Raw genomic sequence first — 26,614 nt, 5'->3', positions numbered from 1 at the left:
GAGATAAATGGCTGGAGACAAAGAGCTCTTAAAGGGACCATATACGAAAATATATCAGCACCCACTTACCCTGGGCTCCAGCAGAGGGAGGGCAGAGTGGACTAGAGATGCTTACGGAGAATTTAGTGTGGTGGCTTTGAGGAGAGAAATGAGGGAGCAGCTAACTGGGACCCAGTGCTGACTCGTTCCCCAGACTGCAGGCAGACCACTCCCTTCCAAGTGGTGTCAGCCTGAGAGGAAGCAATAGCCATGTCCACAGGAAATAAACTGCCACACCCTCAGTGCTTAAGCATGATGGCTGATCACTGATTGAATAGATTAACAACTAAAGGAGACAGACAAAGGCAGTAGATCTCTGGTAGTCTCGAACAGACTGCCAAGGCCCAGACTGGGACACAATCTGACATCACCAGGGGCAGATCCAGGAAGTAAGGAAAGTGCACTTCTACAATAGTATACGATGTGGTGGGAGGAGTGACAATCAGCCAAAGAACAACACAACACAACAACAAACCAAAACCCAAGTACAACCAGACAGCCAGATAAAGGGCATAAAGGGCATCCCAAGAGCATGAAGTTCAGGAGATCAAGGAGACTGAACCACCGAATCCCACAGGTGTCCTACCACAGAAGGTCACCCAACAAAGACAGAAAGTGAAAGCAGATGAGTCTAAGAAGCAGAAACAAATGAGAAGAGTGACCTAAAATGGGGAGACAAAGAAACGACCCTCCATTGAAAGGAAAAAAGAAATCCCCAGAAAAAGTGCTAAGTGAAATAGAAGTAAGCAGACTATCAAACATAAAATTCAAAATAATAATTATAGGGCAGCTGAATCAGCTCAGCAAGCTCAAATAAAACTACTAAGAACTCCAGGAAATCAAGGAACTTACTTCGAACAACACTAGCATTAAAAAGGACATAAAAACTATCAATAAGAGTCAGGAGAAAATGAAAAATACAACTGAACTGAAGAATACAGTAGAAGGAGTCAAAAGCAGGCTAGATGAAGCAGAAGATTGAATCAATAAGCTGGAGGACAATGTAGAAAAAAACTCCCAGTCAGTGCAACAAAATGAAAAAAGAATGAAAAGATTTCAAGAGAGCTGCAGAACAACATGAAACATAATACTATCCACATCATAAGAATACCAGGAGAAGAAGAGGAGCAAGAAATAGAAAGCCTGTTTGAAACAGTAATGACAGAAAACTTCCCCAGCTTGATGATAGAAACAGTCACGTAAGTCCAAGAAGCACAGAGGGTCCCAATGAAGGTGAACCCAAACAGGCCCAGTTCAAGACACACCATAATTAAAATGGCAAAGCTCAAAGACAAAGAAAGAATCATAAAAAAAGAAGAGAGAAAGAATTAATAACATACCAGGGAACTCCAATAAGGCTATCATCAGATTTCTCAACAGAAACATTACAAGCCAGAAGGGAATGGCAAAAAAAACATTCCAAGCAATGAAAAACAAAGGCCTACAACCAAGAATACTCTACCCAGCAAGGCTCTCATTAAAAGTGGAAGGTGAAATAAGGAGTTTCCCAGACAAAAGAAGGCTAAAAGAATAAATCTCCACCAAACCAGCATTGCAAGAGATGCTAAAGGGTCTCCTTTAAGAAGTTGAAGCAACAGAGAGACAGAGAGGAACACAGATAAAAGGAGGGGAAATGATAATGAATAAGTACCTATCAATAATGACCTTAAATATAAATGGATTAAATTCACCAAGCAAAAGACATAAAAGTAGCTGAATGGATTAGAAAGCATGACCCACATATATGCTGTCTACAAGAGACCCACCTCAGAACAAAAGATCTACACAGACTGAAAGTGAAGGGATAGAGAAAATATTTCAAGCAAATGAACATGAAAAAAAAAAGCTGGGGTAGCAAAACATGTATCAGACAAAACAGATTTCACACAAAGGCCATAAAAAGAGACAAAGAAGGACATTTCATAATACTTAAGGGAACAATCTACCAAGAAGATACAACCAGGCTCTGGCCAGGTAGCTCAGTTGGTTAGAGCATTGTCCCAATACACCAAGAAGATATAATCCTTGTAAACATATATGCACCCAACATAGGAGTACCCAAATATATAAAGAAAATCTTGGAGGACTTCAAGCAGGATAACGACAGTAACACACTAATAGTAGGGGAATTTAACAGCCCATTGTCAACAATGGACAGATCTTCTAAGCAAAAAAACACCAAGAATATTGTTGCACTCAACAACACTCTAGATTAAATGGACTTAATTGATATATACAGAACATTTGACCCCAAGGAAGCCAAATACAGTAGTCCCTCTCTATATTGCGGTTCACCTATCATGGCCTCACTGTATCATGGGATTTTTTAAAATACTGTATTTAATTATTTATCACATATTTTTTGCTATATTGCGAGATTTTGCATTACTGTCTACATATGTTGTTAAAGTTACATAGGTTTAAGAGTGTAGAATATGTTTAAGAACATAAGTAGTGTTTATAAAAGTGTGGAAAACTTTAATAAGGGAGCGGGAAAGGTTAATAAGGGACTGGGAACTGTTTATAAGTGTGTGGGAAGGGTTTATAAAACCTTAAAATATATATAAATACTAAAATAAATGTAAGGTTTCTACTTCATGGATTTTCACCTATCATGGGGGAGTCTAGAACATAATATCTGCAATAAGTGAGGGAATACTGTATACACTCTTTTCAAATGCACATGAAACACACAGGGGAACAATTTTTAGTGTAATCTCTGTTGAGTTTGATTTTTCAGCTGTTTTCAACTTAGATAGGCATGCTGATTGCAAAACTGCAGTTAGTTTTCTTCTATAACGTCAAGTTTTTTTCTCTACAGCTTATCTTAATGTGATCACTCTAGGCTGGATTGAGCCTGAATCAAGCCTAGTGCTCTCCTATTGGCTGAGAACAAACCTCCCTCAAGTGGGGAGGCGTAGGGGACAACCTTGGAGACCAGCGACAGGTTCATACTTGTTTAGGCTATTCAGTTACACATGAGACAGTGTGGTGAGAGTTCGTGTGCCACTCCATATAGTGAATCTTATTCCGAAGTGTAGTCCGAGTTCTTGTCCATATACAAGGAGTTAGCAGAATTTATTTTTTTATTCACATACATACTTATTTCCTTTCCTTCAGATCATGTCTGCCTCTGCCATTTCTCATTATAAGTGCCTAAACAACCCTGATTCCTTTTGTTATATCTGTGGCAGTTTCACCATTCCAAGTCAAAGGACAGACATCAGCACATTTGTCAGGCAAGCCTATTTTGAATATTTTAAAGTAAAACTTAGTGATAAAGATAAGTCTTGGGCCCATCACAAAATGTGCAAGCAGTGTGTCAAGAGTTTACAAATGTGGATGAAGGAAACATATGATAAATTGCCATTTGCTATACCTATGGTTTGTCAAGAGCCCAGAGATCATTCAAGTAACTGTTACTTTTGTATAGTGAAAACATTAGGATATAACAAGAAAAATAAATGGAAAATAGAGTCTCCTAGTCTACCATCAGCTATATGCCCAGTGCCTCAGTCAGCTGAAATCCCAGTGCCAGTTTTCATTGAATTACCCTCTTTTGAAAAACAGGAGTATGCTGAAGAACTAAGTGACAGTAACGATGAAGATGACTCAGTTTGTAAGGAATTTGATCAGCATGAGTTGAATGCTTTGGCACGAGATTTGAGACTATCCAAAAAGGCTTCAGAACTCCTGGCATCAAGACTGCATGAGAAAAACTTGCTTGAAAAAAAGTGAAGGCATCCTACTTTCGATCAAGAGAAAGTGCATTTCTGTAGTACTTTCCAAGTGATGGTCGCTTTGTGTATTGCCATAACATACATGGTTTAATGGAGAAATTGGGAATTCCAATCTAGAACGCAACTGAATGGCAACTGTTCACCGATAGCTCAAAGCAGAGCTTGAAGTGTGTCCTCCTCCACAATTGACTTGGTGCAGTCCCAATTGGCCATTCAGTTTGTTTTCATGAAGAATATAAAGACATAAAGAGTCACTGATCTGTTGCAATATCACAAGCACAACTGAATCATCTGTGTTGACCTTCAAATGGTCTGCTTCTTTCTTGGTCAGCAACATGAATACATCAAGTATCCCCGTTTTCTGTGCATGTGGGATAACAGAGCTCATGAGAAGCATTAGGTGGACTCAAATTATCCTCCAAGATCTGACCTCAAACCTGGTGATCCAAACATTCTACATGAGCCACTTGTTGACAGAAAGAACATTATAATCCCACCTCTGCACATATAACTGGGTCTCATGAAGCAATTTGTTAACGCTTTGTCAACTGAAGGAGACTGTTTCAAGTATCTCATTTTGGCAGTTCCTAGCCTGTCATTTGAAAAGATAAAATACCTTAATATGTATGTTTGGAAACAGGACTTTACTACTTGTACACAATTTGACTTACAGTAACAATATATAGCCTTTATATGAATAAAATAACTCTAAATAAACAGTATGTTCAGGTAATTGTTTCTTTATTTTCCTTTGTATGTACATTTTGTATGATTTTTGGGACAAAGGGAAGGTATCCTGTACCTTAAAAAGTCAACGTGATGGAGAAAAACTGCAGTCATTTTTTGATTCATATGCCAAAAGTTAGTAAAAAACAAGTGTCAGATCTAACTCAATGAAAATTGAGTTCGCAGTGATATTTTCAAACGTAGACCACATAGGAGGACACAAAACAAGCCTCAACAAATTTAAGAAAATTGAAATTATAGCAAGCATCTTCTCAGATCACAATGGCTTGAAACTAGAAACAAACCTCAAGGAAAAAACTCAAAAAACATTTAAATTCATGGACACTGAATAACATGCTATTAAATAATGAATGGGTTAATAATGACATCAAGGAAGAAATCAAAAAGTTTCTGGAAACAAATGAAAATGAATACACAACAGCCCAAAACCTATGAGACACAGCGAAGGCAGTCCAGAGAGGGAAGTTCATGGCAATACAGGCCTACCTAAAAAGGATAGAAAAATCTCAAAATAACAACTTAACCCTACATCTACAAGAACTAGAGAAACAACAATAAACAAAGCCCAGAGTGAGTAGAAGGAAGGAAATAAGATCAGAACAGAATTAAATGACATAGAGACGAAAAAAACAATCCAAAAGATCAACAAAACCAGGAGCTGGTTCTTTGAAAAGATAAAGAAAATCGACAAGCCTCTAACCAGACTCATCAAGAAAAAAGGAGAGAAGACCCAAATAAACAAAATCAGAAACAAAAGAGGAGAAATCACAGCCGATACCAAAGAAATACTAAGGATTGTAAGAAATTACTACAAACAACTATATGACAAGAAATTAGACAATGTGGATGAAATGGACAAATTTCTAGAAACATATAATCTTCCCAAAATGAATCAAGAGGAAACAGAAAACCTGAATAAACCAATAACAACAAGTGAAATTGAAGCAGTAATCAAAAACTCCCAGCACACAAAAGCTCTGGCCCGGATGGCTTCACAGGAGAATTTTACAAAACAGGGAAAAACTAACTCCTATGCTTCTCAAAGTATATCAAAAAATCCAGGAAGAGAGAAGACTCCCAAACTCTTCCTATGAGGCCAATATTATCCTGATTCCCAAACCAGGTCAAGACACAACAAAGAAAGAAAACTACAGGCCAATATCACTGATGAACATACATGCTAAAATCCTCAACAAAATATTGGCAAACCAGATCCAGCAACACATTAAAAAGATGATACACCACGTTAAGTGGAATTTGTACCAACAACGCAAGGATGGTATAATATTCACAAATCAATAAACATAATACACCACATAAACAAAAGACAAAAATCACATGATGATATATATAGATGCTGAAAAAGCATTTGATAAATTGCAGCACCCATTTGTGATAAAAAATGCTCAGTAAAGTGGGAATAGAGGGAGCATACCTTAACATAATAAAGGCCATATATGAGAAACCTGCCGTCAACATCATATTCAATGGGTAAAAATTAAGCTTTCCTCCCAAGATCAGGAACAAGACAAGGATGTCCGCTCTCTCCATTTCTATTCAACATCGTTTTGGAAGTTCGGGCCACAGAGATAAGACAAGAAAAAGAAATAAAAGGTATCCAGATTGGAAAGGAGGAAGTGAAACTGTCCTTATTTGCAGACAACATGATAGTGTACATAGAAAACCCTATAGACACTACCAAAAACCACTCGGCTTAATAAGTGAATTTTGCAAAATAACAGGATACAAAGTCAATATTCAGAAATCGAAGGCATTTCTGTACACCAACAATGAAATATCAGAAATAGAAACTTAAAAAAAATCCCTTTTACTATAAGAACAAAAAATAAAATAAACTACTTCAGAATAAACATAACCAAGGAGGTAAAGACCTGCACTTAGAAAACTAAAGAACACTGAAGAAAGAAAGTAAGGAAGCTACAAATAAATGGAAGCATATACCATGTTCATGAATGGGAAGAATCAACATCTTTAAGATGTCCATATTACCAAAAGTATTTATAGATTCAATCCAATCCATATTAAATACCAATGACATATTTCACAGAGCTAGAACAAATACTTCAAAAACTTATATGGAACAAAAAATGACCCCAAATAGCCTTGAGAATGTATAACAATACCTGATTTGATAACAATACCTGTTATCAAACTGTATTACAAGGCCACAGTTATCAAAATAGTATGATACTGGCATAAGAACAGACATATAGGTCAATGGAACAGAATGGAGAGCCCAGAAATAAACCCAGGTCTCTATGGTCAATTAATATTTGACAAAGGGGGAAGGAGCATAAATTGGAGTGAAAATAGCCTCTTCAACAAATGGTGTTAGGAGAACTGGCCAGAAACATGCAAAAAAAAAAAAAAGAAAGAAAGAAAGAAAGGAAGGAAGGAAGGAAGAAAAAAAGAAAGAAAAAAAAATTAGACCACCAACTTACACCATAAACAAGAATAAACTAAAAATGGATAAAAGATGCACTGAGGACTTCTGGCATCTCCCTCCACAACTAAGAAGGAATACAACTACCTCAAATCTAGAAACAGCCAGAAGTTCCAGAAATTCAAACTGCATGGAAGTCCAGAAAACAAAGATATAAAGAAGAAATACTCATCCATACAGGTAGGAGGGGCAGAGCCAGAAAAGAGAGGATGTGGTGTGGTGGCGGCAGCAGTGGCGGCAGCAGCGGCAGGCCGACAGAAAGTGCAATCACACATTTTTAAAAGTCAGGAGGGGCACCTGGGGACTGTTCCCAGCTCCTAACTGGACCTCGAAGCTCTGGAAAAAATCAAGCCTCATTGCTTCTGACTGTGCAGATCAGTGGGGGTTGGGGTGGAGGCAGAAACTGCCAGTCTCTCAGCAGAGTCCAATTGTTTAAAGAGCCCCCATGGTCCTAGAATGTCCGCAGACCCACCACCTCTGGGAACAACAGCCAGGGCAGCAGCTAGAGGAGCGCCAGTCCGATTCGGAAGTGGGACAGGTTCCTGGAAAAGGGGCAAGTGCTAGGCAGGCAGCATTGTTCCCTCTCAGAACCCTCCCCCATATACAGCTCCACACGTGGTGAAACAGGTTGCCCTGTACTGACGAATCCCTAAGGCTCTGCCCCTTACAACATAACAGAAGCAACAGCTCTACCTGGGATGTGGAGGCAAGCAAACACAGGAGCCTGTCAGAATGAGAAGACAGAGAAGTATGGCCCAAAAGGGGGAATGAACCAAAGTTCCAGTGGGAGAACCAAGTGATGAGGAGATAGACAACCTAACAGACACAGAATCCAAAACACTGGTGATAAAGGTGCTCACAGGCATGACAGATATGCTTGAGTATGGCAAACAAATAAGGAAAGAAGTGAAGGTTATGCTAAGTGAAATGAAGGAATATCCACACAAAACCAGTGATGAAGGGAAGAAAACTGGGGTTCAAATCAATTATTTGAAAGATGAGGAAGAAGAAAACAGTCAACCAGTGCTGAATGAGGAAGCAAGAATTGAAAAAAATGAGGAAAACTTCCAAAATTTGGCAAAGGAGATGAACATACAGGTATGGGTATCAAAGAGGGTCCTGGGCAAGCTGGACCCAGAGGGGACCACACCAGGACGCATCATGATTGAGATACCAAAGGTGAAAGATAAAGAGAGAGTCCTGGGGGCAGCAAGAGAGAGGCAGAGAGTTGCCTATGGGGGGGTACCTATAGGACTATCAGCTGATTTCTCAGAGGACACTTTGCAGGCAAAGTGATAAAAGGCAACCTGCAACCAGGATTACTCTATCCAGCAAGGCTATCATTTGGAATGGAAGGGCAGATGAAGGTCTTTCCAGACAAGGTTAAGCTAAAGGAGTTCATCATCACCAAGCCATTATTATATGAAATGTCAAAGAGACTTAATTAAGAAAAAGAAGGTCAAAACTATGAACACTAAAATGACAACAAACTCACAACTATCAACACCTGAATCTAAAAAATAAAAACAAAATCCAACTAAGCAAACCAGAATAGGAACAGAATCATAGGTATGGGGATGATTTGGAGGGTTATCACCTGGGAGAGGGGAGGTGGGAGAGGTGGGGATATGGTGCAGGGATTAAGAAGCATAATTGGTTGGTACAAAATAGAAAGGGGGATGTTAAGAATAATATAGAAAAGGGTGACGCCTAAGAACTTATATGCACGACCCATGAACATGAACTAAGGGGGGTGAGATTGCTGGAGGGAAGGGGGTTACTGGGCAGAGAGGAGCAAAGAGGAAAATAATTGGAACTACTGTAACAACATAATCAATAAAATATACTTTAAAAAAAGACTTAAATATAAGCAGTGATACCATAAAAATCATAGAGGAAAACATAGGCAGTAAAATCTCAGATATCCCATTCAGCAATGTTTTCACCAATATATCTCCTAGGGCAAGAGAAATAAAGGAAAGACTAAACCAATGAGACTACATCAAACTAAAAAGGTTTTGCTCTGCTAAAGAAAACATCAGCAAGATGAAAAGGGAACCAACTGATGGGAAAATATATTTGCCAATGATACCTCAGAGAAGGGATTGATCTCCAAAAAATATAAAGAACTTATACAACTCAACACCAAGAAGACAGAAAAACCAAGTAAAAAATGGGCAAAGAACCTGAACAGACACTTCTTCAAGGAGGACAGACAGAGGGCCCATAGGCATATGAAAGAATGTTCAACATCACTAGCCATCAGAGAGATGTAAATTAAAACCACAATGAGATCAGAATGGCCATTATTAACAAATAAATAAACAAGTGCAGGCGAGGATGTGGGGAAAAGGGAACCCTAGTGCACTGTTGGTGGGAATGCAGACTGGTGCAGCCACTGTAAAAAACGGTATGGAATTTCCTCAATAAACTAAATGGCACTGCCTTTTGATCCTGCGATTCCACTGCTAGGATTATACTCAAAGGATCCTGAAACACCAACTCAGAAGAACCTATGCACCCCTATGTCCATAGCAATGCTATTTACAATAGCCAAATGCTGAAAACAGCCTAAGTGCCCATCAGCGGATGAGTGGATCAAAAAATTGTGGTACATTTACATGATGGAATTCTATGCAACAGAAAGAAAGAAAGAACTCCTGCCTTTTGCGACAACTGAATGGAATTGGAGAGTATTATGCCTAGTGATATAAGCCAGGCGGTGGAAGAAAAATATCATATGATCTCAGGTAATACAGGAACCTAATGAACAAAGCGAATGAGCAAAAGAGAACTAGAGGCCTGGAAACAAGGAACAGACTGACAATGACCAGAGGGGAGGAGGGAAGGGGAGAAAGAATTGGAAGTGTCTAGTCAAGGACCTAATTAAATGTAAATGACCCATGGACATGGACAATGGGGTGGGAATTGACTGTGGGAGAGGGGTGAGGTGGACGAGACAAGGGAGAGCAATGAGGAAAAGATGGGACAACTGTAATAGAACAATTTAAAAAATGGAAAGAGAGATGTAAAGTCATTCAATCAATCAATCACAATAAATGAATGAATGAATGAATAAATACAGACAGACATACGTAAATACATAAATAAATACATAAATAAATAAAATAAAATACAATTGTCTAGAGCAAACATCAAAGACCCCTAAACAAGAAGATTCTGCACTTTTATCATTCTGGTCCTGTGATGACCACTTCCTTCAGCTGGCTTATTCTTCAGTAGGGATGGCTGCAGCAGCAGCATCAGGCGGCAGTAGCAATTGGATTCTTTACATCTACATTTAACAGTGGAGATCTGCTTAAGGATTCAGTGTGGAGTAGAAGTCAATGAGTATCACCTACCCTCTCTTTACATATATTTTAAAATAATCTTTATAGTTAATCAACTTATTGCATGCAAATAAAATTTGCAAGTCAAAGAGTGCCAAAAGTCTTATGGCAAAAATAAAAAGGTAATTCCTTGCCCTCTCCTCCCCTCCCTACTGCTCCCATTCTGTAGAGAAAACTTCAATTCTTTTAGCTATGTTTTTAACTTATTGCCATGATACTAAATAATATTAAAGACTGACACTTTTGTTTAGAAATTGATATCATCAATTGATTTTCTATTATAATAGGTAAAACTTTAAGTTTATTGATTCTCATTCTCCTATTACAATTATGTCTCTCTTTTTTGTTTAAATCATTTTCCACCACTATATTGTTTTCATTACTGGGACTACAAAAATATTGTACTTTTGAGCCAAATAGTGTATAGTGATTATATTTTCTTTCTTACACAATTTATTTTTCTGAAGTTAATAATTAGATGTTTTTTATTTGTTTAGTTTTCTTTTAACATCTTAAGGTTTCTCCCCCACACAAACAACTGAAAAACTCTTTTTGTTACATTTTTACTTATGATCAAAACTATCAACTGGTTTACCAATTCCTTGTTTATCTTGGATACGTTGATCCTGAAGACCTCCAGCCTTCCAATCTGTACTGTTTCCTCTTCAAGTCCTGCTATGCTACACTGCTGTAATCCTAAAATCATCTTAAATCAGTATCTGGGAATTCATTTTACCTATTCCATCTTGGATTCTGTTTCTTGGATCCACATCTCCTTCTTTTTTGACTTACACCCTTGTTTTGCTGAAGCACATTCATCTAGAATCCTTCGGAAAAAGCACACGTGGGATACACTGTAAAAACACTTTAAAAAATTGTACACACATGATAATCTGGTTAGGCATATAATCCTGAGGAAAACTATTTTTTTTTCCTTAGAATTTTAAGCATTGTTTTACTGTCCTTTACCTTCCAATGGTATTGAGAATTCTGATGCCTTTCCAATTTCCAATTCTTTGTATGTGAACTGTTGTTTTTTTTCTCTGGAAGCATTTAGAATCTATATTGCATTTTTAGTGTTCTACAATATCATAATGATGGGTTTTGCTGTGGGTCTTTTTACATTCATTATTGCTGATCCTCAGTCAACTTTTCTTTCTTTCTTTATCCCTTTTTTTTTTATTTATAGATCCTTATATTTTGGTTCTGCTAAAGTTCTTGTAGTGTTTACTTGTTTACTTCCTCCCCCCGCTTTTTTTTTTTTTTATAATGAGCTAAAGATAGTTTATTCAATAAATGGTGTTGGGAAAATTAGACAATAATGTGTAGAAAAATGACAATAGACCACCTTCTTATATCACAAGAATAAATTCAAAATGAATTAAAGACTTAAATATTAGACCCAAAACCATAAAAATCCTAGAAGAAAACATAAGCAGTAAAATGTCGAACATTGTTCATAGCAATAATTAAATGGATATATATCCCCAGGCAAGGAAAACAAAAGAAAAAATAAACAATTTGGATTACATCAAACTAAAAAGCTTTTGTACAGCAAAGGAGACCAACCACAAACTAAAAAGACAACCCACAAAATGGGAGAACATATTTGCCAATACACCTGATAAGAGGTTAATATCCAAAATTTATGAAGAACTTTCAAAACTCAGCACCAAAGAACCTAACAATCCAATTAAAAAATGGGCAAAGGATCTGAATAAACATCTAGCTAAAATATACATTTGTTTTTTTAAAAATCCCCTTTAATAAAAATCTGTTATGAAAATTAATAGAACAAATGGTGATTATGTATCACATAATTTTTCATGGATTGGTCAGAAAATCTGTATTTTCTTGATTAATAGTTGCATGGTATATTTTTCCATCCTTTTACTTTCTTTTTTTAAAAATATATTTTATTGATTATATTGTTTCCTCCCCCCTTTTTTCTAAATCTATCAACAATTACTTTATTTTTATTTATTTATTTATTTATTTTCTTAAGTATATTTTATTGATTACGTTGTTACAGTAGTTCTAATTTTTTCCCCCTTTGCTCCCCTCTGCCCCGTACCCTCTTCCCTCCAGCAATCCCACCCCCCTTAGTTCATGTCCATGGGTCATGCATTTAAGTTCTTTGGCTTCACCCTTTCCTATATTATTCTTAACTTCCCTCTGTCTATTTTGTACAAACCGATTATGCTTCTTAATCCCTGCATCATTTCCCCATTCCTCCTCCTTCCCCCTCCCAGCTGATAACCCTCCAAATGATCCCCATACCTATGATTCTGTTCCCCTTCTGGTTTGCTTAGTTGGATTTTGTTTTTATTTTTTAGATTCACTTGTTGGATAGTTGTGAGTTTGTTGTCATTTCGGTGCTTATAGTTTTGATCTTCTTTTTCTTAAGTAAGTCCCTTTGACATTTCATATAATAATGGCTTGGCGATGATGAACTCTTTTAGCTTTACCTTGTCTGGGAAGCACTTCATCTGCCCTTCCATTCCAAATGATAGCTTTGCTGGATAGAGCAATCTTGGCTGTAGGTCCTTGCCTATCATCACATTAAATACTGCTTGCCAGTCTCTTCTTGCCTTCAAAGTGTCCTTTGAGAAATCAGCTGATAGTCTTATAAGCATCCCCTTGTAAGCAACTCTCCATTTCTTTCTTGCTGCTCTTAGGATTCTCTCTTTATCTTTCATCTTTGGCATTTTAATCATGATGTGTCTTGCTGTGATTCCTTCTGGACCCAGCTTGCCCAGCACTCTCCATGCTTCCTGGACTTGTATGTCTATTTCCTTTATAAAATTTTGGAAGTTTTCCTCCATTGTTTCTTCACATAAGTTCCAATTTCTTGCTCTTCTTCTTCTTCTGGCAGCCGTATGATTCAGATGTTGGCACGTTTAGAGTTGTCCTAGAGGTTCCCAAGCCTCTCCTCATTTTTTTCCAATTCCTGTCTCCTCACTCTGCACTAGTTGACTGTTCTTTTTCTTCCTTATGTTCCAAATCATCGATTTGAACCCCAGTTTTCTTCCCTTCATCATTGGTTTTGTGTGGATTTTCCTTCATCTCAGTGAGCATAGCCTTCACTTCTTCTCTTACGTGTTTGCCATACTCAAGTATATCTGTCAAGCCTGTGAGCATTTTTATCACCAGTGTTTGTAATTCTGAGTCTGTTAGGTTGGCTATCTCCTCATCTGTTAGGTTCTCTATCTCCTCATCACTCAGTTCTCCCACTGGAACACTGACCTGCTTCCTACTTTGGGCCATACTTCTCAGTATCCCCATCCTGACATGCTCCTGTGTTTGTTTGCCTCCATGTCCCAGGCAGAGCTGTCACTCCTGTTACGTTGCAAGGGGCAGAGCCTTAGGGATTCATCAGTACAGGGCGACCTGTTTCACCATGTTGTGGCGCTGTATGTGGGGGAGGGTTCTGAGAGGGAACAATGCTGCTTGCACAGCACTCACCCATTTTCTAGGCACTTCTCCCACTTCTGCCCCTGGCTGGTTTGGCTCAGTGGATTGAGCGTCGGCCTGCGAGCTAAGTGTCGCTGGTTCGATCTTCCAGTCAGGGCACATCAGAGAAGGAAAACTCTGACTCCAAAAAACCTCCGCTGCCTTGCGGCATACCTCTTCAGGGGAAAGGCTAAGGGAGTAAACCCCGACAGAAAATTCGGAGCCGGAGTCCCTAAGGCGGTTTGACGTTGTTGTCAACACCGGCAACTCCTGCGGCGCACCTGAAGCCAAGCTGTATTGACTCCGTCTTTCCCTTGGACCCTTCAGCTGCGAAGAGAGGGGGGGGTCTGCTGCTTGGGCAACTGCAGACCCTCCATATCACCCTGCCCAGGCTCTGTAGCTTCAGCTTCACTGGAGAGGACACTCCAGCGTCACCGCAAGATGTCGATTCAACACGGGAGGAGACAGATACCGTGTCACTCCCGGGTCGGACTGCACAGCCATTCTCGGCGGTGCAGATAGACTCTTAAGAAGCTACACCATCGTCTCTCGAGACGGACGGCTGCCGCCGCCGCTCTCCCACTTCTGTATGAGACTGGTGCCTCTCTACTCATTGCCCTGACTGTAGTTCCCAGAGTGGGTAGGTCTGCGGACGTTCTTGGACTGTGGGGGCCCTTTAAACAAGTGGACTCTGCTGAGAGACCAGCAGTTTCTGGAACTCCTGGTTGTTTCTAGTTTTGAGGTATTTGTATTTCTTCTTAGTTGTGGAGGGAGATGCAGCATGTTTGTCTCCTCCCCTTCTTTTGCTAATTTCCTATGTTATTTACTTGTTAATTTCCTCCCCAATCTCTCTTCTGTAATACCTGTTATTTAATGCCATTGTTTGCCAAACCTCTCATTTTTCTGTATTTTCTTTCTCATTGTTTTTTTTCTCTTCCTTCCTTCCTTTCTTTTCTTTCTTCTTTTCTCCCTTCCTTCCTTCCTTTCTTTTAGAAAATTTACTTGACTTTATCTTTCAACCTTTTATTGAATTTTACATTTTGTTTTCAGATTTTTAATTTCAAGGAACTATTTTCTTTTTGTTTATAGTCTTCACTTCATGAATTCAATGTCTTCTCTGGGAATATTGATTATAATTTTTTGATTTTTCCTATATTTCTTGCATTGACTCTGAACTCTTGATTTCTTTGAGGTTCTTTTCCCCCTATTTTGCCCATTTTTGGTCTCCATCTTTCATGATGGAGGCATTCCCCAAATGTTTGTTGATCCTTGGTTGCATCTTCTTGTTGAAAACTGAGCTAATTGGAAGTTCTGTGTGCATGGGAGGATTGTTGGCCGGTCAGTATTCTTGAAGGGTAATAAATTAGCTAACCTGACTTTTTAAAAATAGCTTTATTGAGATATAATTCACATACCAAACAATCCAGCCATTTAAAGTGTACAATTCAAAGGTTTTTAATATATTCACAGAGCTGTGCACCCATTAACACAATCAGTTTTAGAACATTTTTATTAACCTCCAAAAAAAGAAAAAAAAAACCCTCATCCTTTGTCTTCTACCACAAACCCCTGACCTCTTCAACTCTAGGAAATAACTAATCTACTTCCTGTCTCTATAGATTTGTTTATTCTCACATTTCATATAAATGGAAACACACAATATGCGGTCCTTTGTAACAGGCTTCTTTCACTTGAAACAATATTTTCAAAGATCAACCATGTTGTAGTATATATCAATATTTCTTTTCTTTTTATTCCTGAATAATAATTCATTGTATGGATATTTCCCATTTTTAATCCATTCATCAGTTCATGGACTTAGGTTGTTTCCACTTTTGACTGTTATGAATACTGCTGCTATGAACATTTGTGTACAAGTTTTTGTGTGGACATATGTTTTCAATTCTTTTTGCTATATACCTAGGAGTGGAATTGTTGTATTATAAAATAACTGGATATTTAACTATTTGAGAAACTTCCAGACTGTTTTCAAATTGGCAGCACCATTTTACATTCCCATCAGCAATGTACGATGGTTCTCATTGCTCCACATTCTCAGTAGCTCTTGTTATAATAACAGTTGTGTCTTAACAGATAGGTCTTTTTGATTATAGCCATCCTAGTGGGTGTGAAATTGTATCTCATTGTGGTTTTTAAAATAATTAATTAATTTTTTATAATAGTAAAAAATAACAATTCCCCCCTCTCAGACTTAAGACCCTTTATAATCTTATGAAGAACAATGGACGAAGGTCTCATGCTCCCCTAGCTGCTTCAAGCTGGATATGGTCATCGTCCTACCTACCCTTGGGTCCAGATATCCCTAATAAGAGTGGGGGTGTAGTGGGGAGGGTGGTCTTCCTGCATGGGGAGGGATCTTGCAGACTCCAGATCAGTTGGCTGTCCCCAGACAATGGTGTACTTGGTTTAACAGGCCAGCATCCTTGTTGTATTCTGGGGGGCAACAGATTTGGCAACAGGATTAAAAGACATCATTCAATCCATAACTACTAGATGACAAAAGGCAGGGATTAATTTTTCAATGTCCCACATTAGGGAAAAAAAGTCTTTGGAGGAAGATGTGCAAGGCACATCACACCTGTCCAAAACCCTTTTGCCCACTATACTTAGTTTGAGCTGAGGGGAATATTTTAGGTTTCCCCCCTCTCAGACCTCTGGACCCTTTCTGTCCAAGCCATTAACATAGAAAAAAGAAACCAGTTTTAAACTGAAGCCCACGGACCACCCATACTTCACCAACCCAGCCACTTAGTTCAGCCAAACCGTCGAGTCTCAGGAGGCAGCAATGCAGGCAGGATTAAGTGAGGCCTATACCTACAGACAATCACTCAAGTAATGAGATCATAGGCTTATGCCCTATGAAAACAGAACACACGTGTTAACTTATGCAACATAACCCGCAAACCACTCTCTAAATTCTGCAAGACTGTCTTATTGAAAAGACATCCAGTTGCAAGGCATTTGACATTCTTCTTCCCTATAAATTAAGCATCTTTCATGATGTCACAGACCTAGTTTTAACTTTCAAATGAAAACAAACTTTAAATAAAAACAAGCTTTAAAGACAGCTGCACAACTTTATAGTCTACCACCGAGCATTGTGATTTTCCTTGAATTGCGATTTTTCTCCTTAAGATTACCCTCCTTGTCATTAAAGGGACTACATTAAGTCCAGTATTAATTTATCCTGTTTGTTTGCATAAACAATAAGAGCAGCAAATGATCACATATGATGTTTATGTCTGCTTCGCTGGAACTTACACAAGGAACCTTTAGGGTGACTTTCAGTCTGTCCTTCAGGGCACAGAAGCTGAGCCACATACCTGCCATTCAGACTTGCCTGTAAACACCTGTTTTTTCCAAGTCCTTTGGGTTTTCTATTGTGCACTTAAGGTCCCTTCTAGCCACCTTTCAGGAAAGCAACCTTTGTTCCTTCCCTGGAAAGACTGCATGGACTGCACAACCAACCAAGGTACCAGGCCTTTTTTCTTGTAGGCTTTTATTACCTTCGAAAGTCAATCCCAGTTCCTCGGGGCTTTTTGGTAACAACCAGAGCCCAAGCATGTCTCCTTTAGGCATGACAGTACAGTCAAAGTCTTGGTCAACAAAACCTCTATTAACAACTGGCCTTTTAGTTTTATGCAAAGAATCTTATGTCATTACTTACTTATTCAGACTGCCAAGTTCTGGAGGGATCAGGTAGGGAGAAAAATATATAGTGTGAAGAAAAATCCTTGTTCATCTAATATTCACTAAAATTGCATTTCCATTTACTTTTTCTTTTGTTCACTCTCCTACATGTGAGGTTTTTTTGGGGGGGAGGGGGGTTTCCATTGCTCATTTATTAATTTTTCTTTTGCTTCCATTTTTTCCCCCACTGAAACTTTTTGTTTGTTTGTTTTCTATTACAGTTGTCCCACTTTTTTCCCTATTGCTTCCCTGAACCCTGCCCACCCTTTCTACTACAGTCAATCCCCACCCAGTTGTCCATGTCCATGGGTCATTTATACATGTTCTTAGACTAGACCCTTCCCCTTCTTACCCCTTTCTCTCCCACTCTCCTCCCCCCTTGTCACTGTTAGTCTACTCCTTGTTTACCCGCCTCTGGTTCAGTTTTGCCCGTTTGTTTCTGTTGTTCATTAGTCTCCTGTATTAGGTGACATTATATGGTATTTTTCTTTCATTGTCTGGCTTATTTCACTAAGCACAGTTCTCTCTAGTTCCATTCATGTTGTTGCAAATGGTAGAAATTCTTTCTTTCTTTCTGCTACATAGTACTCTTGTGTAAATGTACCATAGTTTTGTGATCCACTCCTCTACAGATGGGCACTTAGCTTGTTTCCAGTACTTGGCTATTGTAAGTAGTGCTGCTATGAACATAGAGGTGCATAAGTTATTTTGAATTGGTGTTTCAGGATTCTTTGGGTATAATCCTAGCAATGTAATTGCTGGCTCAAAAGGCAGTTCCATTTTTAGTTTTTTGAGAAAATTTCATATTGTTTTCCACAGTGGCTGCACCAGTCTGCATTCCCACCAACAGTGCACTAGGGAACCCTTTTCTCCACATCCTCATCAGCACATGTTTGTCGATTTGTTGATGATTGCCATTCTGACAGGTGTAAGGTGGTATCTCATTGTGGTTTTAATTTGCAACTCTCTGATGGGTAGTGATGTTGAGCATTCTTTCATATGTCTATGGACCCTCTGTATGTCCTCTTTGGAGAAGTGTTTATTCAGGTCCTTGCCCATTTTTTACTTGGTTTTTCTGTCTTCTTGGTGTTGAGTTGTATAAGTTCTTTACATATTTTGGAGATCAATCCCTTGTCTGAGGTATCATTGGCACATATATTTTCCCATCAGTTGGTTCCCTTTTCATCTTGCTGATGTTTTCTTTTGCTGAGCAGAAACTCTTTAGTTTGATGTAGTCCCATTTGTTTATTCTTTCCCTTATTTCCCTTGCCTTAGGAGATATATTGGTGAAAATATTTCTACGTGGGCTATATGAAATTTTCCTGCCTATGTTTGCCTCTAGGACTTTTATGGTGTCACAATGTAAGTTGGTGGTCTAGTTTCATTTTTTAGCATGTCCCTGTCCAGTTCTCCCAACACCATTTGTTGAAGAGGCTCTTTTCACTCCATCTTATATTCCTTCCCCCTTTGTCAAATATTAGTTGGCCATATAGACCTGGTTTATTTCTGAGCTCTCTATTCTGTTCCATTGATCTATATGTCTGTTTTTATGCCAGTACCAGACTGTTTTGATTACCGTGGCCTTGAAGTATAATTTGGTATTAGGTACTGTGATTCCTCCTACTGTGTTTTTCTTCCTCAAGATTGCCATGGCTATTCAGGCTCTTTTTTGGTTCCATATAAATTTTTGAAATAATTGTTCTAGGTCTGTGAAATGTCAATGGTATTTTAATAGGCATTGCGTTGAATCTATAAATTGCTTTGAGTAGTATGGACATTTTAATGATGTTTACTCTTCCCATTCATAAACATGGTATATGCTTCCATTTTTTTGTATCTTCCTTAATTTCTTTCTTCAGTATTATGTAATTTCCTGAGTACAGGTCTTCTACCTCCTTGGTTAAGTTTATTCCTAGGTACTTTATTTTTCTCATTGCTATAGTATATGGGATTCTTTTTTCTAGTTTCTATCTCTGATATTTTATTGTTGTACAGAAATGCTTTCAATTTCTTAATATTGACTGCTATTTTGCTGTATTCACTTATTAGGTCGAGTAGTTTTTTTGTGGAGTTTATAGGGTTTTCTAAGTACACTATCATGTTGTCTGCAAATAATGAGCTTTATTTCCTCTTTTCCAATTTGGATGCCTTTTATTTCTCTTTCTCGTCTGATTGCTGTGGCTAGAACTTCCAAGATTATGTTGAATAGGAATGGGGAGAGTGGACATCCTTGTCTTGTTCCTGACCTCAGGGGGAATGCTTTCAGTTTTTGCCCATTGAGTATGATGTTGACTTCAGATTTCTCGTATATGGCCTTTATTAATTTGAGGTATGCTCCCTCTATTCCCATTTTGCTGAGTGTTTTCAGCATAAATGGGTATTGTACTTTATCAAATGCTTTTTCTGCATCTATTGATATGATCATGTGGTTTTTGTTTTTCATTTTGTTTGTGTGGTGTGTCATGTTTATTGATTTGTGAATATTAAACCATCCTTGCATCCCTAGGATGAATCACACTTGATCGTGGTGTATGATCTTTCTAATGTGTTGCTGGATCTGGTTTGCCAATGTTTTGTTGAGGATTTTAGCATCTATGTTCATTAGTGATATTGGCCTGTAGTTTTCTTTCTTTGTTGTGTCCTGACCTGGTTTTGAAATTAGAGTAATACTGGCTTCATAGAAGGAGTTTGGGAGTCTTCCCTCTTCTTGGATTTTTTGGAATAGTCTGAGAAGGATAGGAGTTATTTCTTTCCTAAATGTTTAGTAAAATTCTCCTGTTAAGCCATCCGGTCCATGGCTTTTGTGTGCTGGGAGGTTTTTTTTTTTTTTACTGCTTCAATTTCATTAGTCGTTATTGGTCTGTTCAAGCTTTCTGCTTCTTCTTGATTCAGTTTTGGAAGATTATATGTTTCCAGAAATTTGTCCATTACATCTAGGTTGTCAAATTTCTTGTGATACAGTTGTTCATAATAATTTCTTTCAAACCTTTGTATTTCTGTGGTATCGATTGTGATTTCTCCTCTATCATTTCTGATTTTATTTATTTGGGTCCTCTCTCTTTTTTTATTGATGAGTGTGGTTAAAGGCTTGTCAATTTTCTTTATCTTTCCAAAGAACCAGCTCTTGGTTTTATTGATCTTTTGAATTGTTAGTTTAGTCTCTATGGCATTTAATTCTGCTCTGATCTTCATCGTTTCCTTCTTTCTACTCGCTCTGAGCTTTGTTTGTTGTTCTTCCTCGAGTTCTTGTAGGTGTAGGGTTAGATTTTTTACTAGAGATTCTTCTATATTTTTTAAGAAGGCCTGTATTACTATGAACTTTCCTCTCAGGACTGTTTTCACTATATCCCATAGGCTTTGGGTTGTTGTGTGTTCATTATCTTTCATTTCCAAAAACTTTTTTATTTCTTCCTTGATGTCATTGTTAACTCATTTATTATTTAATAGCTTGTTATTCATTCTCCATGAGTTTGAAAGTTGTTGAGTTTTTTCCTTGAGGTTGATTTCCAGTTTCAAGCCATTGTGATGTGAGAAAATGCTTGACATAATTTCAATTTTCTTGAATTTTTTGAGGCTTGTTTTGTGTCCTACCATGTGATCTGTCTTTGAAAATGTTCCATGTACACTTGAAAAGAATGTATATTTTGCTTCTTGTGGTCAAAAGTTCTATATATATTAACTAAGTCCATTTGATCTAGTTTTTTTTTTTTTTTTTAATGCCTCAATATCCTTGGTGTTACTTTGCTTTGAAGATCTGTCCATTGTTTCCATTGGGTTTTAAATTCCCCTACTATGAGTGTGTTCCTGTCTATATTTTTCCTGAAGTCTTTCAAAATTTTCCTTACACATTTGGGTGCTCCCATGTTGGGTGCATATATGTTTACAAGGGTTATATCTTCTTGATGGTTTTTCCCTTAAATATTATGAAATGTCTTCTTTGTCTCTTTTTATCGCCTTTGCTGTGATATCTGTTTTGTCTGATATAACTACTGCTACCCCAGCTTTTTTTTCATGTCCATTTGCTTCAAATATTTTTTTCCATCCCTTCGCTTTCAGTTTGTGTAGATCTTTTGTCTGAGGTGGGTCTCCTGTAGACAGCATATATGTGGATCATGCTTTTTAATCCATTCAGCTACTCTATGTCTTTTTATTGGTGAATTTAATCCATTTACATTTAAGGTTATTATTGATAGGTACTTATTCATTATCATTTTTCCCCTTTGTACTTGTGTTCCTCTCTGTCTCACTCTGTTTCTCTATCTTCTTAAAGCAGACCCTTTAGCATCTCTTACAATGCTGGTTTGGTAGAGATGTATTCTTTTAGCCTTCTTTTGTCTGGGAAACTCCTTATTTCACCTTGCATTTTGAATGAGAGCTTTGCTGGGTAGAGTATTCTTGGTTGTAGGGCTTTGTTTTTCATTGCTTGGAATATTTTTTGCCATTCCCTTCTGGCTTGTAGTGTTTCTGTTGTGAAATCTTATGGTAGCCTTATTGGAGCTCCCCTGTATGTTATTAGCTGTTTCTCTCTTGCTGCTTTTATGATTCTCTCTTTGTCTTTGAATGTTGCCATTTTAATTATGGTGTGTCTTGAAGTGGGCCTGTTTGGGTTCACCTTCATTGAGACCCTCTGTGCTTCCTGGACTTGCATGACTTTTTCTCTCATCAAGTTAGGGAAGTGTTCTGTCACTAGTTTTTCAAACAGGTTTTCTATACCTTGCTCATCTTCTCATTCTGGTATTCCTATGCTACGGATATTATTTCTTATACTGTGTTCTTCAATTCAGAAATTGTACTCTTCATTTCCTCCTGGCTCTTATTGATAGCTTCTATGTCCTTTTTCATGCTGGTGTAATACTCAGTAAGTTCCTTGTAGTTTCCCTGGAATTCTTTGTAGTTTTCTTTGAGCTCGCTGGAGTCATTGAGCTTCCCTATATTCCATGTTTTTAATTCCATGTCTGACAGTTTGCTTTCCTCTATTTCATTTAGCATTCTTTCTGGGGATTCCTCTTTTCCTTTTAATGGTGGCTTATTTTCCTGTCTCCCTATTTTTGTGACTCTTCTTGTTTGTTGCTTCTTCTTAGATTGATCTACACTTCCTGGATTTGCCCCTAGTGGCGTCAGATCGTGTACCACTCTGGGCCTAGGTAGCCTGTTTGAGACTATGAGAGATCTACTGCCTTTGTCTGTCTCCTTTAGTTGTTAATCTATTCAATCTGTGATTAGCCATCAGGGGCAGATTAATTTCTGTAGATGGGGCTTTTGCTTCCCCTCTGGCTGATGACACTCAGAGGGGAATGGTCTTCCTGAAGTCTAGGGAATGAGTCAGCACTGGAACCCAGTCGGCTGCTCCCTCAGTTCTCTCCTCAAAGCCACCGCTGCAAATTCTCCGCAAGCATCTCTAGTCCTTTCGGCCTTCCCTCCATTTCAGCCCAGGGAAAGTTGGTGACAAAATGTTTTCATATGTGATTCGCTTAAGAGCTCTTTGTCTCCAGCTGTTTCTTTGAGGCCAGCAAAAAATCCTGTGGCTTTTTGCTTTCCATGGCTGGATGCTATTTTACTTTCCACTCTGTTGCTGTAGGCTGGGAAGCCCAGCTGGGAGTTTTGAACATGTCTTTGTCAAGGGAGCCCCCGACTACTGAGCTATTTCTCAGTCCCTTCAGCTGCCACCCATGGGAGCCCAGCCAGCCCTTTCACGTCTCCACACTTCCTACTGGTCATGTAGTAATGAAGCGGTCTTTTCTGTCTCTCTGTAGTTATAAGACTTCTCTCCAGCTAGTGTTCAGTTGGTTTTACCAGATGGTTTCTCCACAATTAAGTTGTAATTCCAGATTGGTCCTGGGAGGAGGTTAGTGTAGCTTCTACTTACTCCTCTGCCATCTTGGATCCTCCAGTTCACTGTGGTTTTGATTTGCATTTACTTGATGGGTCAGCCTTTTGTTGTGAACCTCCCAATGATAAATCTGTATTTATCTTTTTTTTTTCCTAAGGTGATTCAGTTTTCCTGGATCTAGAAGAAGGAAGGGGGCTGGTGAGCGAGAATCTGTTCAATAGTAGATTTTCCCTCATTCTCATGTTTTGGGTACTGTAACTCATCACCATCTTCTTTCATGTCTGGTGTCCCCAAACCTAAAGCCTCTCTTTGTCTCCAGTAAACAAAACTCTTGTCTTTTGAAGAAACAGGAAAAGGTGGGCACCTATCTGAGTGTGTGGGAACATAGCATGTAACTTCTTATACCTGTATGGGTATTTAACCATTCTTTTGTTTTCAGTTCCCATTCACCATATCTAGCTGCTCCTCATCTCCAGTGGTATTTGAAGCTTCTTTATTTTTTTTTATTTTATTTTATTTTTTAGTTCTTTAGAGTTCTTCAAGACAATTACCTGGTTTTATTTTTTTAGGGTTAAGGTTTTAGTTAAGGGCTATTTCAAATATTCACAAGGGTACAGAGGATAAATAGAACAGACAATCTTATATTCACTATGCAGAATTAGTATGTTAACATCACACACACACACACAAACACACACTCGTTGCTTCCCTACTTTTAAAAAAATTTTCTATTGAATTTATTGGGGTGACATTTGTTAATAAAATTACACAGGTTTCAACTGTGTAACTCTATAATGCATCATCTGTATATTGTATGTGTGTTCACTCCCCAAAGTAAAGTCTCCTTCCATCACCATTTATCTCCCCTTTATCCTCCTCTTCCACCCCTCACCCTCTTTCCCTCTGGCAATCATCCTACCTTTGTCTGCGTTATTTTCACCCTGCTCCCCCAATCCCTATTCCCTCTGACAGCTGTCAGTCTGTTCTCTATATTTCTGTCTATATCTATTTTGTTTTTAAGTTTACTTTGTTCATTGGATTCCACATATGATCATATCCAATTAAAACTAATGAAGTCGAAACAGCAATTCAAAAGCTCCCAGTAAAAAAAAATGCTGGACCAGATGGCTTCGCAGGTAAATGTTACCAAACCTTCAAAGTAGAATTAACACCTCTCCTTCTCAAGCTATTACAAAAAATTCAAGAGGAGGGAATATCCCCAAGCTCATTTTACAAGGCCAGCATTATTTTATTCAAAAATGAGATAAAGACACTATAAAGAAATAAAATTATAGACTAATATCGCTGATGAATATATATGCTGAAGTCCTCAACAAAATTTTAGCAAAGCAGATTCAACAATACATTAAAGAGATCATATACCAGAGATGTAAAATTGGTACAACATTTGCAAATCAATAAATGTGATCGTCGTCGTCGTCGGCAGCCATCCGTCTCGAGAGACGATGGTGTAGCTTCTTAAGAGTCTATCTGCACCACCGAGAATGGCTGTGCAGTCCGACTCGGGAGTGACACGGTATCTGTCTCCTCCCGTGTTGAATCGACATCTTGCGATGACGCTGAAGCTACAGAGCCTGGGCAGGGTAATATGGAGGGTCTGCTGTTGCCCATGCAGCAGACCCCCCCTCTCTTCGCAGCTGAAGGGTCCAAGGGAAAGACGGAGTCGATACAGCTTGGCTTCAGGTGCGCCGCAGGAGTTGCCGGTGTTGACTACAACGTCAAACCGCCTTAGGGACTCCGGCTCCGAATTTTCTGTCGGGGTTTACTCCCTTAGCCTTTCCCCTGAAGAGGTATGCCGCAAGGCAGCGGAGGTTTTTTGGAGTCAGAGTTTTTCTTCTCTGATGTACCCTGACTGGAAGATCGAACCAGCGACACTTAGCTCGCAGGCCGACGCTCAATCCACTGAGCTAAACCAGCCAGGGCCTCACCACATAAAAAAAATGAAAGCTAAAAATCATAAGATCATATCAATAGAGTCAGAAAAAGCATTTGATAAAAGCTAGCACCCACTTATGATAAAAACTCTCAGCAAAGTGGGAATAGAGGGAACATATCTCTTCATAATAAAGGCCATATATGACAAACCCACAGCCAACATTACACTCAAAGGGCAAAAACTAAAAGCACTTTCCTTAAGATCAGGAATAAGACAGGGATACCCACTTTCACCTCTCTTATTCAACATAGTACTGGAATTCCTAGGCACAGTAATCAGACAAAAAGAAGAAATAAAAGGCATTCAAATTGGAAAGGAAGAAGTAAAACTGTCTTTATTTGAAGATGGCATGATATTGTATATAGAAAACCCTAAAGACCCCACCAATAAACTACTAGAATTGATAAATGAATTCAGTAAAGTAGCAGGATACAACACTAAAATTCAGAAATTGGTGGCATTTTTATACACCAATAAGGAGCTACCATAAAGAGAAACTAAGAAAACAATCTTATTTACAATTGCAACAACAACAAAAAACGAGGTACCTAAGAATAAATTCAACCAAGGAGGTAAAAGACCTATACTTATAAATATATAAGATACTGTAGAAAGAAATTGAGGAGGATACAAATAAGCAGAAGCACATACCGTGTTCATAGATTGGAAGAATTAACATCATTAAAATGTCCATACTACCCAAAGTAATTTATAGATTGAATGCAATTTCTATGAAAATATCAATAGCATATCTCACAGAACTAGAACAAATATTCCAAAAATTTATACAAAACCACAAAAGACCTTAAATAGCCTCAGCAATCTTGAGAAAGAAGAAGATCAAAGTTGGAGGTATCAGCACACTTATTTTGTTTGCTTGTTTTTGTTTTGGAGTTTTTGGTTTTTTTGGTACCTTTGTTTGGGGAGGGGTATTTTCCACTTCTGCAACTTCCAGCCCAGGCTCTTTAATTTGACCAATTCTACAACTACTTTTTGTCATGTTGGGGGTTACTAAACACTTTTATTTTCATTGAGAATGAAGGGACAAGTTTCTTCTTGGTCTAATCTTTTGGAAGTGATTTTCTGAGAGAAAAAAGAATAGAGACAATAAAGAATAGAGACATAGCTTTATTCTGCTTCTTTGAATCCAAGCTTCTCTAAATTATTATGGTAGCATTTCTTAATAAGTATTTGCTCCTCCCTTATTCTTAAATTATTTTATTCATCTTCTTTAGCAACTGATAATGACATCCTTTAATCTTTCTTTTTGTACTTATTATTTTGTTATCCCCTCCCTGCTTTGGGCTTGGATTTATTCACTCA

Source organism: Furipterus horrens, unplaced genomic scaffold (genome assembly GCF_987537825.1).
Source record: "Furipterus horrens unplaced genomic scaffold, mFurHor1.1.pri manual_scaffold_1, whole genome shotgun sequence".
Classification (NCBI taxonomy): Eukaryota; Metazoa; Chordata; class Mammalia; order Chiroptera; family Furipteridae; genus Furipterus; species Furipterus horrens.
This window is presented reverse-complemented; position numbering follows the sequence as displayed.